The sequence below is a fragment of the Phacochoerus africanus genome, chromosome 3, assembly GCF_016906955.1.
Source record: "Phacochoerus africanus isolate WHEZ1 chromosome 3, ROS_Pafr_v1, whole genome shotgun sequence".
In the NCBI taxonomy this organism is placed as follows: domain Eukaryota; kingdom Metazoa; phylum Chordata; class Mammalia; order Artiodactyla; family Suidae; genus Phacochoerus; species Phacochoerus africanus.
Window position 1 is genome coordinate 59,867,856 of NC_062546.1, and position 11,478 is coordinate 59,879,333.

At 34.8% G+C, this 11,478-nt stretch overlaps 1 non-coding gene across 1 annotated transcript; it reads right to left on the reverse strand.

Moving 5' to 3' along the window:
- Positions 1-8,117: 8,117 nt before the first annotated feature.
- Positions 8,118-8,237, reverse strand: LOC125123807 (small nucleolar RNA SNORA40). The gene has a single exon (XR_007134183.1). It is a non-coding gene; the product is annotated as a small nucleolar RNA SNORA40 (small nucleolar RNA).
- Between the last annotated feature and the right edge of the window lie 3,241 nt (positions 8,238-11,478).

Sequence of the window (11,478 nt, forward strand, 5' to 3'; positions counted from 1 at the left end):
ATCTCCTCCTTTAGTTTTAAGGTTCAAATTCACAAGAAGGATTCGTACTGTCCCACATTTTGCACATTATCATTCTCTGAATTTATTATCTGTGGTATTTAAGCCAATTTGTAAGCTCTAATGTAATTTATTCATAAATAAAACCATACCAAGTATTGACAACACCAAAGGAAATATAGCAAGGACTTCTATTAAGAGTTTTCACTCATCTCATTGAGGAATTATGATTTTTTTGAGTTCATGTATCTTTAATAATAGACTCTTCACCTCTAAGAGCCAAACAAAGGTAGGTACAGCCCAGATTGAGTGTAAATTTCACTAAAAATTGAAACTCAGGAGTGGCATTACCGCATTTCACCTGTGTTTTTGTTATGTATTTTCTAATTAAACTTGTTAATTTGCAGTTTATAGATTCACATGCATTTGTCGGAAATGATACAGAAAGATATATGCCATTTATCCTGATGGTCCAGTGAAAATCTTGCAATACTGTATAGTATAGTATCAAACAAAATACTGGCATTTATACAGTCAAGACACATAGCATGTCCTTTACCCCCAGGGATCATTCATGCTGATTTTTTCCTTTTTTTTAAATAATGATTTCTATTTTTTCCATTATTGCTGAATTACAGTGTCCTGTCAATTTTCTACTGTACAATAAGGTAACCCAGTTATACATACATGTATACATTCTTTTTTCTCACATTATCATGCTCCATCATAAGTGACTAGACATAGTTCCCAGTGCTATAGAGAAAGATCTCATTGCTTATCTATTCCAAAGGCAATAGTTTGCATCTATTAACCCCAAGTTCCCAATACATCCCACTCTCTCTCCATTCCCCTTGGCAACCACAAGTCTGTTCTCTAAGTCCATGAGTTTCTTTTCTGTGGAAAGGTTCGTTTGTACCATATATTAGATTCCAGATATAAATGATATCATATACTATTTGTCTTTCTCTTTCTGACTTCACTCAGTATAAGAGTCTCTAGTTCCATCCATTTCACTGCAAATGGCATTCTTTTGCTGTTTTTATGGGTGAGTAGTATTCCATAGTGTATATATACCACATCTTCTTAATCCAACCACCTGCTGATGGACATTTAGGTTATTTCCATGTCTTGGCTATTGTGAATAGTGCTGCAATGAACATGCAGGTGCATGTGTGCTTTTCAAGGAAAGTTTTGTCCAGATATATGCCCAAGAGTGGGATTGCTGGGTCATATGGTAATTCTGTATATAGTTTTCTAAGGTTCATCCATACTGTTTTTCCAGAGTGATTGTACCAATTTACATTCCCACCAACAGTGCAGGAGAGTTCCCTTTTCTCCACACCATCTCTAACATTTGTTATCTGTGGACTTTTTTTGTCTTTTTGTTAGGGTAGTACTCTTGCATATGGAGGTTCATTTGGAGCTGTAGCTGCCAGCCTATACCACAGCCACAGCAACACTGGGTCTGAGCCTCATCTGTGATCTACACCACAGCTCATGGCAATGCCAGATCCTTAACCCACTGAGTGAGGCCAGGGATTGAACCCGTGTCCTCATGATGGATGCTAGTCATGTTTGTTAACCACTGAAACATGACAGGAACTCCTTTGTGGACTTGTTAATGAGGCCATTCTGACAGGCATGAGGTGGTACCTCATGGTAGTTTTGATTTGCATTTCTCTAATAATCAGTAATGTTGAGCATTGTTTCAGGTGCTTGTTGGACATCTGTATATTTTCTTTAGAGAAATGTCTATTCAGGTCTTTTGCCCATTTATCCATTGGATTGTTGGCTTTCTTGCTGTTGAGTTGTATAAATTGTTTGTATATTTTAGAGATTAAGTCCTTGTCAGTTTCATCATTTGAAACCATTTTCTCCCATTCCGTGGATTGTCTTTTTGTTGTTGTTCTTTTATGGTTTCCTTTGCATGGAAAATCTTGTCAGTTTGATTAGGCCCCATTGTTTTATTTTTGCTTTTATTTCTGTTGCCTTGAGAGACCGACCTGAGAAAACATTTTAAGGTTGATGTCAGAGAACATTTTGCCTATGTTCTCATCTAGGAGTTTGATGGTATCTTGTCTTACATTTAAGTCTTTAAGCCATTTTGAGTTTATTTTTGTGTGTGGCATGAGGGTGTGTTCCAGTTTCATTGATTTACATGTGGCTGTCCAGTTTTCCCAGCAACACTTGCTGAAAAGACCATCTTTTTCCCATTTATATTCTTGCCTCTTTTGTTGAAGATTAATTTACTGTAGGTGTCTTGGTTTATTTCTGGATTCACTATTTTGTTCCATTGGTCGGTCTGTCTGTTTTGGTACCAGTATCACACTGTCTTGATGACTGCGGCTTTGTAATATTGCCTGAAGTCTGGGAGAGTTATGCCTCCTGCTTGGTTTTTGTTCCTCAGGATTGCTTTGGCACTTCTGAGTCTTTTGTGGTTCCATATAAATTTTTGGATTATTTGTTCTAGTTCTGTGAAAAATGTCATGGGTAATTTGATAGGAATTGCATTGAATCTGGAGATTGCTTTGGGTAGTATGACCATTTTTACAATAATAATTTTTCCAACCCAGAAGCATGGAATATCATTCCATTAGAACAAAATATTTGAAAATTGTTTGGAAGCACAAAAGATCCCAAATATCCAAAGCAATCCTGAGAAAGAAAAATGGAATTGGATGATCAGGCTCCCTGACTTCAGACTGTACTGCAAAGCTAGAGTCATCAAAACAGTATGATGCCAGTATGGTACTGGCACAAACAAAATATACATTGGTGGAACAGGATAGAAAACCCAGAATTAAACCTAAGCACCTATGGTCAATTGACATAAATTAATATATGAAATAGCAGGTGAGACTATGCAGTGGAAAAGACTCTTTCTTCAATAAGTGGTACTGGGAAAACTGGATGGCTACATGTAAAAGACTGAAATTAGAACATTCTCTAACACCACACACAAAAATAAACTCAAAATGGATTAAAGACATAAATGTAAGAGTAGTTATTATAAAACTCTTAGAGGAAAACCTAGGCTGATCACTCTTTCCAATAAACCACAGCAATATCTTCTCAGATGCACTTCCTAGAGCAATGACAATAAAAACAAAAATACACAAATGAGGCCTAATTAAAATTATTTTTTTGCATAGCAAAGGAAACCATAAACAAAACAAAAAGACAAACCACATAATGGGAGAAAATATTTGCAGATGAAGCAACTGACAAGGGATTAATCTCCAAAATATACAAATACTACTCAAAGCTTAATATAAGAAAAAAAATGCCAACCCCATATAAAATGTGCAGAAGATCTAAACAGACATTTCTCTAAAGAAGACATATGGATGGCCAAAAAAAAACACAAGAAAGGATGCTCAACATCACTAATTTTTAGAGAAATGCAAATTAAAACTACCATTAGGTATAGCCTTTCACCAACCAGAATTGCTATCATCAAAAAGTCTATAAATAATAAATGCTGGAGAGGGTGTGGAGAAAAGGGAATCCTCTTACACTGTTGGTGGGAATATACATTGGCACAACCACTATGGAAAACAGTATAGAGGTTCTTCAAAAAACTGACACTAAAACTACCATGCAATCCAACAATCCCACTCCTGGACATCTATCCAGAGAAAACCATAATTCAAAAAGATACATGTACCCCAGTGTTTAGTGCGTCATTATTTATAATAGCCAAGACATGGAAGCAACCTAAATATACATCAAAAGAGGAATGGATAAAGAAGATGTGGTACATATATACAGTGGAGTATTAGCCATAAAAAAGAATGAAACAATGCCATTTGCAGCAACATGGATGGACCTAGAATCTATCATATTAAGTTAGTCAGACAGTGAAAGACAAACATTATATGATATCATCTATATGTGGAATCTGGGAAAAAAAAGATACAAACTGACTTTTTTGCAGAAGAGAAACAGACTCATAGGCTTTGAAAATCATATGATTACCAAAGAGTACTGGTGTGGGACTGAGAGAGGTGAACTGGGAGTTTGAGACTGACATAGGCACACTGAGGTATATGGAATAATTGGCCAAAAGGGACCTTCTATATAGCAAAGAGAACTCTACCCAGTATTCTGTGATAATTTATACAGGAAATGAATCAGAATGAATATGCATATATGTACCACTGGGTCACTTTGTTATACATCAGAAATTATCACAGCCTTGTAAATAAACCATACTTCAATAAAACATTAAAAAATTAGTACAGTGACAAACATGCATATATTACTCGATATAAAGACAAGTAAATAATTTTCCGTAAAATCTAAAAACTTACATGTTGTAAGCTACAATATACTTAAGTAAACATATCACCAAAATGATTTTTTTAATCCATAAATTAGAATTCAAGAAGATTCAAGCAAAAAACTAAGAATAAATTGCTTTATAAATAAAGAAACTTTAACAGGTTAGGCTTCTTTTTGTCATATGAAACATCCCAAGTTCTATGCTACAGAGATGAATCATGAAATTTTCTAATTGTGGCACAAAGTTATTGTATACAATTTTTATGTAATAATAGTGAAGTGGATCTGCAAAAAAATGCCTTATTTTTCATCAAGTTATCTAAATTGCATTTTGATAGAAAAGGCATTTATGGCTATTAGAGGCAAAGTTACAATGAGCTGATAAATCAGGATAGAAAAGCAAAATAATTTTTTTTTAATGCGAGTGGGATTCTAAAGGATTACTCACCATAAGCTAAAATGTAGTTGAACACAGGAATAAGCCTTTCTTTTGGCTCTCATATTTTTAGTATAATTGGTTGCCCCTCAAACTCAGATTTGATAACATTTTGAAGCCTAAGGTCACTCCTTTAAAAAAGATGCAATGCTATGTATGCTTTATGAAAGAGAAAGGGAAACCTCCTCTCAATTTTCTTTCTTAAAATTTGTGTTATATCTGTTATCTAGTCATCTGCTATGGTCAGTGTTTTTACTCTCAAGTGCTAAAAACTTTTCCCTCCACAACTCTTCTAATTACTAGGATATAGGAAATATAAACATATATTATTAAAAGAAAAACAATTTCAAATGAATTTCTCTAAAATTTCCTACAAGAGATTAACTTAATGAATGATAGGACATACTGGGTTATCATACTATAAAATGTTTTCCATCCTAAGTAAGGTCATGCATTAGAAATACCTGAAAGACTTAAGTTCCTGAAGAGTTATTTCCTGTTAATCACATATCTTTTGTCACTAAAACATTTAACTTCTAGTATAATTTTATGGTCAGTGACATGAGGGTGTTAACTCTAGTATACACTCAGAAATAAACTGGATGGAGAGGATGTTTAAATTTTTTGGAATTCCCATTATGGCTCAAAGGTAACAAACTCCATGAGGATGTAGAATTCCATCCCTGGCCTCACTCAGAGGGGTAAGGATTGTCATTGCCTGCTGTGGTGTATGTCACAGAGGCAGTCTAGTCTAGCATTGCTATGGCCATGGTGTAGGCCATCAGCTGCTGCTCCAATTCCACCCCTAGCCTGGGAACTTCCATATGCCATGGGTATGACCCTAAAAAAAGACAAAAAAATAAATAAATTTTTGCATATTTTAAGCAGTAGTGCTCCACTTGTGGTACTCTTGGCCCAGGTACTTCCTAAATACTACATTTGGGCATAACAGGAATCTGAACTTTACAAATAATAAGAAATACCTCCTAACATATCTTAAATCTCTAAAGAAAAGTCACTCAATCCAACTTTTGCTTAAGTACAATGTATTTATTTGATACTGTACCAGACATACCACATTCACTTTCAAGGCCTCAAGGAGAATAATACATTGCTAATAAAATGTTTCCTGATTTAAATATGCATCACATTTCACTTTGCTTTCAAAATAACATTTCAGGTTTCTGAACTTATAAAATGATTTTCTGACCTATGTCTCAAATAATTTACAAAAGTAAGTTAATGTCTCTATTAGACGTAGAATCATTATTGAACTCAATTCTCATGGTTGGTTAGACATTTCATGACCAAAGTTCATTTGACCTTACATGAACTAATGATGGGATACTCTGCCTTCGAAAATTTTGAAGACCTCTTCTTATTGGTAGAAGCATCCTCTTAAACTCTGAATCTCTAAAACACATTTTTCCATCACCAAATTGGAGGTACAATAACTATGCAGTAATTTGTTTGTTGAAACATCTGTATACATTCAGGACCATAAATGCAGAGAAGCATAACAGAAAGTAATTACAGGCCTGTATTTACATCTGCTTGTGTTACGACAAGGCATATTGTGCAAGCAAGGGGTAACAACACAGTTTACATTTAACAAGTTATCTCTCAGGCAGCTGTCATTCTGGCTAAGATAAGGGGACTACACATCAAATGTAAATTACTTTTCACCTCACGGATCAGAGTCAAAAAGAAGTGTGTGAAAGTAAACAAAACTACAATGATGCTTTCCACTCTATGATTTTAAGTCAACAGCTGGCATGAATGCTGAATAGGAGGAAAGAATTAAAATTAAAACCACACACAGCTCATGCTTTCATCCATAGACAAATAACTTTCAGAAACTTAATTCAATTAACCAAATATTTATCCATGGGGAAGGCCAAGTGGGCCTCCCTGCATTCACAAGGTTACCATCTCTTAAGTGAGAAAGGAAATAGATTACCAGGTAAAGAAAGGGAAAGAAAGAAGAGGACTACTATCAAATAATCTAATAACTACATAGTAAGATAACACATGCACATGGCCATGAAAATTCAAGGGGAAAGCAATGATGTCCAGTACACAGGAAGTAATGACCAAACATTTACAGCTAAATCAGACCCTCAGTCTGAGTTTTAAGAAAATAAAAGTGCTATGGTATAGAAGACTTGGGCTTTCCTGAGAAGATCTAATATTAACATAATTAAATCTTGAATTTCAAACAATATCTAACAGGACTTTATTGTAAGTCAGCTGACTACTGAGTTAATGTTTTCAAATCAACAAAACTGGTCTTTTCCTCTGGGGATAATAAACTTTACTTCCAAATGGCTTGTTAGCATTGCTTCAAGTTTTGCGGTCTTATGAGATTTAAATTACTGGCTAAAAATAGAAAAAATAATCAGTCATGTATATATGCATTTGATCATCTACAATGACAAACATTGATATAACTAGAGCAAGTTTTCATGAGGATGGAATTAAATCCTACAATCACATCTCTGTTTCATGATTTTTTTTGGTGTTGTTTTGTTTTGTTTGTTTAAAGGTTGTTGTTTTTTTTTTTTATTATGTGTAACACAGACAAAATTATTTAAGTCAATAAACTTTTAAGGATTCTCTTTCCACTGCTTTCTTCAATGTTTTGGGTCCTTACAATGTTTCAGTCATTATCTTCAAGGGAGCCCACAGTTGTTTAGTTGGGCTTTAGTGTCAATGAAATATTGGACACACTTCAAAATTCCCCCACCTGCCTTAAAATAAAGCTTAATATGGAGTTCCCATCGTGGTCCAGCAGAAATGAATCCAACTAGGAACCATGAGGCTGCGGGTTTGATCCCTGGCCTCCATTAGTGGGTCAAGGATCTGGCGTTGCTGCGAGCTATGGTGTAGGTCGAAGACGTGGCCTGGATCATGTATTGCTGTGGCTATGGTGCCAGCCAGCAGCTGTGGCTCCAGTTCGACCTCTTGCCCAAGAATCTCCACATGCCATGAGTGCAGCCCTATAACCTTTGGGATCCAATTTACTCAACAAGTTCATTTTAGGTAGGGTCATGTTTAGGGTCAGAAGAGATGTATCTGCCTGGTTGTGAATTTTAGACACCCTAAACTATCACACCCTACAACAGCACAGATCCTTGGGATATGCCAATACCTGAAGCACAAGACACACCCATAGTCCAGACATGTGTTCAAGATAAAAGCCTAAAAACGAGAAGCCAACTTTGTTTCATGTCAACACCAGCAACATCAAAACTATAGTGCTAACTCAACAATGTTGATAATTTCTCTTCTATCTTAAGCTTTAATATTTTCAATTCTGTAGCCCTGGAAGCAGCCTTTATGTTTACCAATACCCCCTGCACCCCTCCTCCCTGGGACCACTTAAATCTGCTTTAGCTATCATGTTCCTTACCTGTATCAAAACTCATACTGAACCATGTGTTCTGGGTTGCAAAAGAGGATTTATTTTTGCACCTGTATCTAAGTCTTTGTCCACAAATGAAACAAAAACACAAGTGCTATTGTTTCATGATTATTAATTTCAATATCATCTGGCACAGTCTTCTTTTACAGAAATTGATTGTGGGTTTTAAAATTCTCTTTATAGTGTGGATTGAAGGGATTCTTTTGAACATGCCAGGAATCTAGCCGAAAACAACTTTCTAAAAATGACAAGAAAACGCTTTTGTTTTTATCAGATGGAATTCGATTGAGATACAGGTAGCAGAGAGTCAAAGTTACAGAGGCATGAATAAAAGAGAAGTTGATTTCTCCCTTATATGAAATCTAGAGGCAGCAAAGTCAGCCCTGGAAATGTGGTACTGCACAGGGACCCCGGGTCATTTCAGGCCCTCGCTCTAAGGGCTCAGCCTGTGTCCTCATGACTTAAGATGCTGATCACCAGTCATCAAATTCCAGAAAGCTTGGAGAAAGGAATGAAGAGGAAGAGGCAAAGGGCATCTGTAAATTATTTTCCAGAAACTTCCACACAGCATATTTGCATTCTTCTTATTTCTTCTTAAGTAAAGCTGAATTGCCTGGCTACTCTAATTGAAAGAGTGCCTGAGAAATGTAGTTTTTCTTCTGAGAGGCCCTGTGCCAGGTAGAAATCAGGGCCTCCAGGAGAATGAAGGGAAAAACAGCTATTGGTCTCCTTCACATCAGCTAAAAAAGTTATCATAAAATGGCAAACTTTTTATTTCATAGCTCTTTTATAATCAGCTAAAGTTGTACTTTCCTAAGGTTACAGAGTATTTGGAAATTTTTATCTAGCAATTTCCCTCCAGGGAATATGTAAACAAAAATAAAATATAGAAAATGCCAAATGCACAAAGAAGTCTATCACAGCATTAAAATGTAAAGATTAGGAAAGTTAAATGAACAACAATAGACAAATAGTTACATAAATATCGACAAATCCACATAATGAAATAACATGCGGCAATAATATATATACACATATGAATTTTATATAGACCCAAGGAATATATTAAGTGAAAAAGTGTATAAAATGCTTATATACTACTGCTGTAGTAATTCACTTAGAATATATATGAATAGAAAAAAGTTGAAAAGATATACATTGAAATAATAATGCCTATTTTACAGTGCTTGATTGAGTAATTTATTTCATTTCTCTTCTAATTTTTATATATAATGCAATTTAGTATCAAAATATAATAAAATTAAAATAGTGATTAAGGACTTTTCCTATTTTTTTATTTTTTTAATCTATAATATACCACTTTTATTTGTATTTCATGATTCTCTCCAGTCATATTTACGTGTGACACTCCAGTTGTAGGTGAAGCTTTGTTATATTAAACAACTTTGTCATTTTCATGACTTGAATTTATAAATAAATAGAACTTTGACTTACACATATTGTATTTACTTCACTATTCAACCATTATTTAAAGAATTCTGTTCTTTATAAAATGATTGTTTCTGCTAAATATTTTGAATCTCTTTGGTCAAATGTTTTATCTTTTTAATGAGATCTATATTTTCTCTGCCTCAAGTATGATAAGTATACTTTGCTTCGCAAACATGTAACTAATAAGTTTTGCCAGTTGATAGCATACCAGCTACTTACATTCATGCAAGTAACTCATGGGAATATTATTATTTCTCACTTACCATGTGTTATTCAGCATTAATGGCCATAATTTATTGGGTTTGTGTGGTGAAGCTATCTGTTGCCAAAGTAAATCCAAGAAGTGATAGCAACTGTTGAAATAATTCTGATCAAGCGACAACTTTCCTGTTTGCCAGACTCCAGATCATCCTTCTGTAAGCTTTACAGATATTTGAATGTCTTCCAAAAACAGTAAGAGAAAAAAAATGAGTCATCTTTTCAAATGCCCATCCAACAAAGGGTACTAAAAGTAACATGCCATGAGAGTTCAACTGAGCTTTCATTTTCCTAATGCATTTTTGGGTAATTTTCCACATGGGAGTGATAATATGCAAAGAGCAAATTTTGTATAAACATTAGAAAAATGTTAAAAGAAGAACAAGCCAAAATGATTCAGCTCTAAGTTCAATTTTCTTTTCATCAAACAGGCTGGGCAAGTTTTTAATGATTCTGAGGAATTCACACATAGGAACCTTTATCCTCTATGTAAGAAATCATAACTCTGAAGATAACCTACCATATTCCAAACTACTTCCAAAATATGACCACAAATCCTTAAATTGAGAGAGTCAGGCTTGTTAGAGCCACAGAAAGTTAGTGGGGAAAGTTAATCTAAAGAAAAAAGATGGGAGCTCACATGCAATAAATACTACATGATTTAGTCATACTCAAATCCAAATAATTTGGTTCTACCAAGTAAATGATTTTAAAAATACCACAAATTCTAGAAAAAAAATCTTAATAATGAGTCATTAAATTGATGTGTATTCCTTTCTCAGCTGTGCTGGTAATCTCTGAAAGAGCAGTTTTACATCCCATTGTTAAAGCTGAGAGAAAGTTCTCAAGTAATAGCACCGGCATCATTATAACTACTAATATAAACAGAATGCCCTCTGCCAATTCACAGGAGATTTCCTGTCCAATTAGTTAGTTAGCCACCTCACACCAAGATGAGTGTGAATGTGGGACACATCCTGACATGATGAATGCACAGCATCACTTTGCCAATTTCCATATAGTTCATTTTACAGTCACTCAAATTTTCAACCACGCATTTTATTAGTGGACTGCTTAAAAGACTCAAGCAGGTTCATAAATGAAAGGTAAGATTATTTTGGACTGACAATTTTGCTAAAGGAAGAAAATCTGCAACTATCAGGGAAATATGTTCAAAATGATAGAGCAGGTAAATTAAAAAGACAAGGCTGCTCTAAGCAGATAGGTGATTATTAGGATTACAGTTAATGGGCAGGGAGGAAGTGCAGGGAACATAATGATATCAGAAAAGTATGAGAACTGGCTTGTTAGTACTTAATGAGGAAAAATGGTTATATTCCCCCAAAGTCCTATTATACCCCTTTCAGTGACTCTAATTGATTGGCTGGGTTAGTTAATGAGGTACTGTGTGCTAGTAATTCAAAGCAAAGACCTCTATTCTTATTTTATGATAGCACAGATTGATTGCAGAGTATTCACTGGAGACTGGCAGATGTTTCTGGATGTTTCATATGTTTCATTTTTTATCTGTGGTGTTGAGAAATTGTTCTATGCTTAGAAAGCTGACATTGACTTTTAATAGCAAATGCAGAGCTCTTTAAAAGTCTAACTTTATGATAGTGGCACA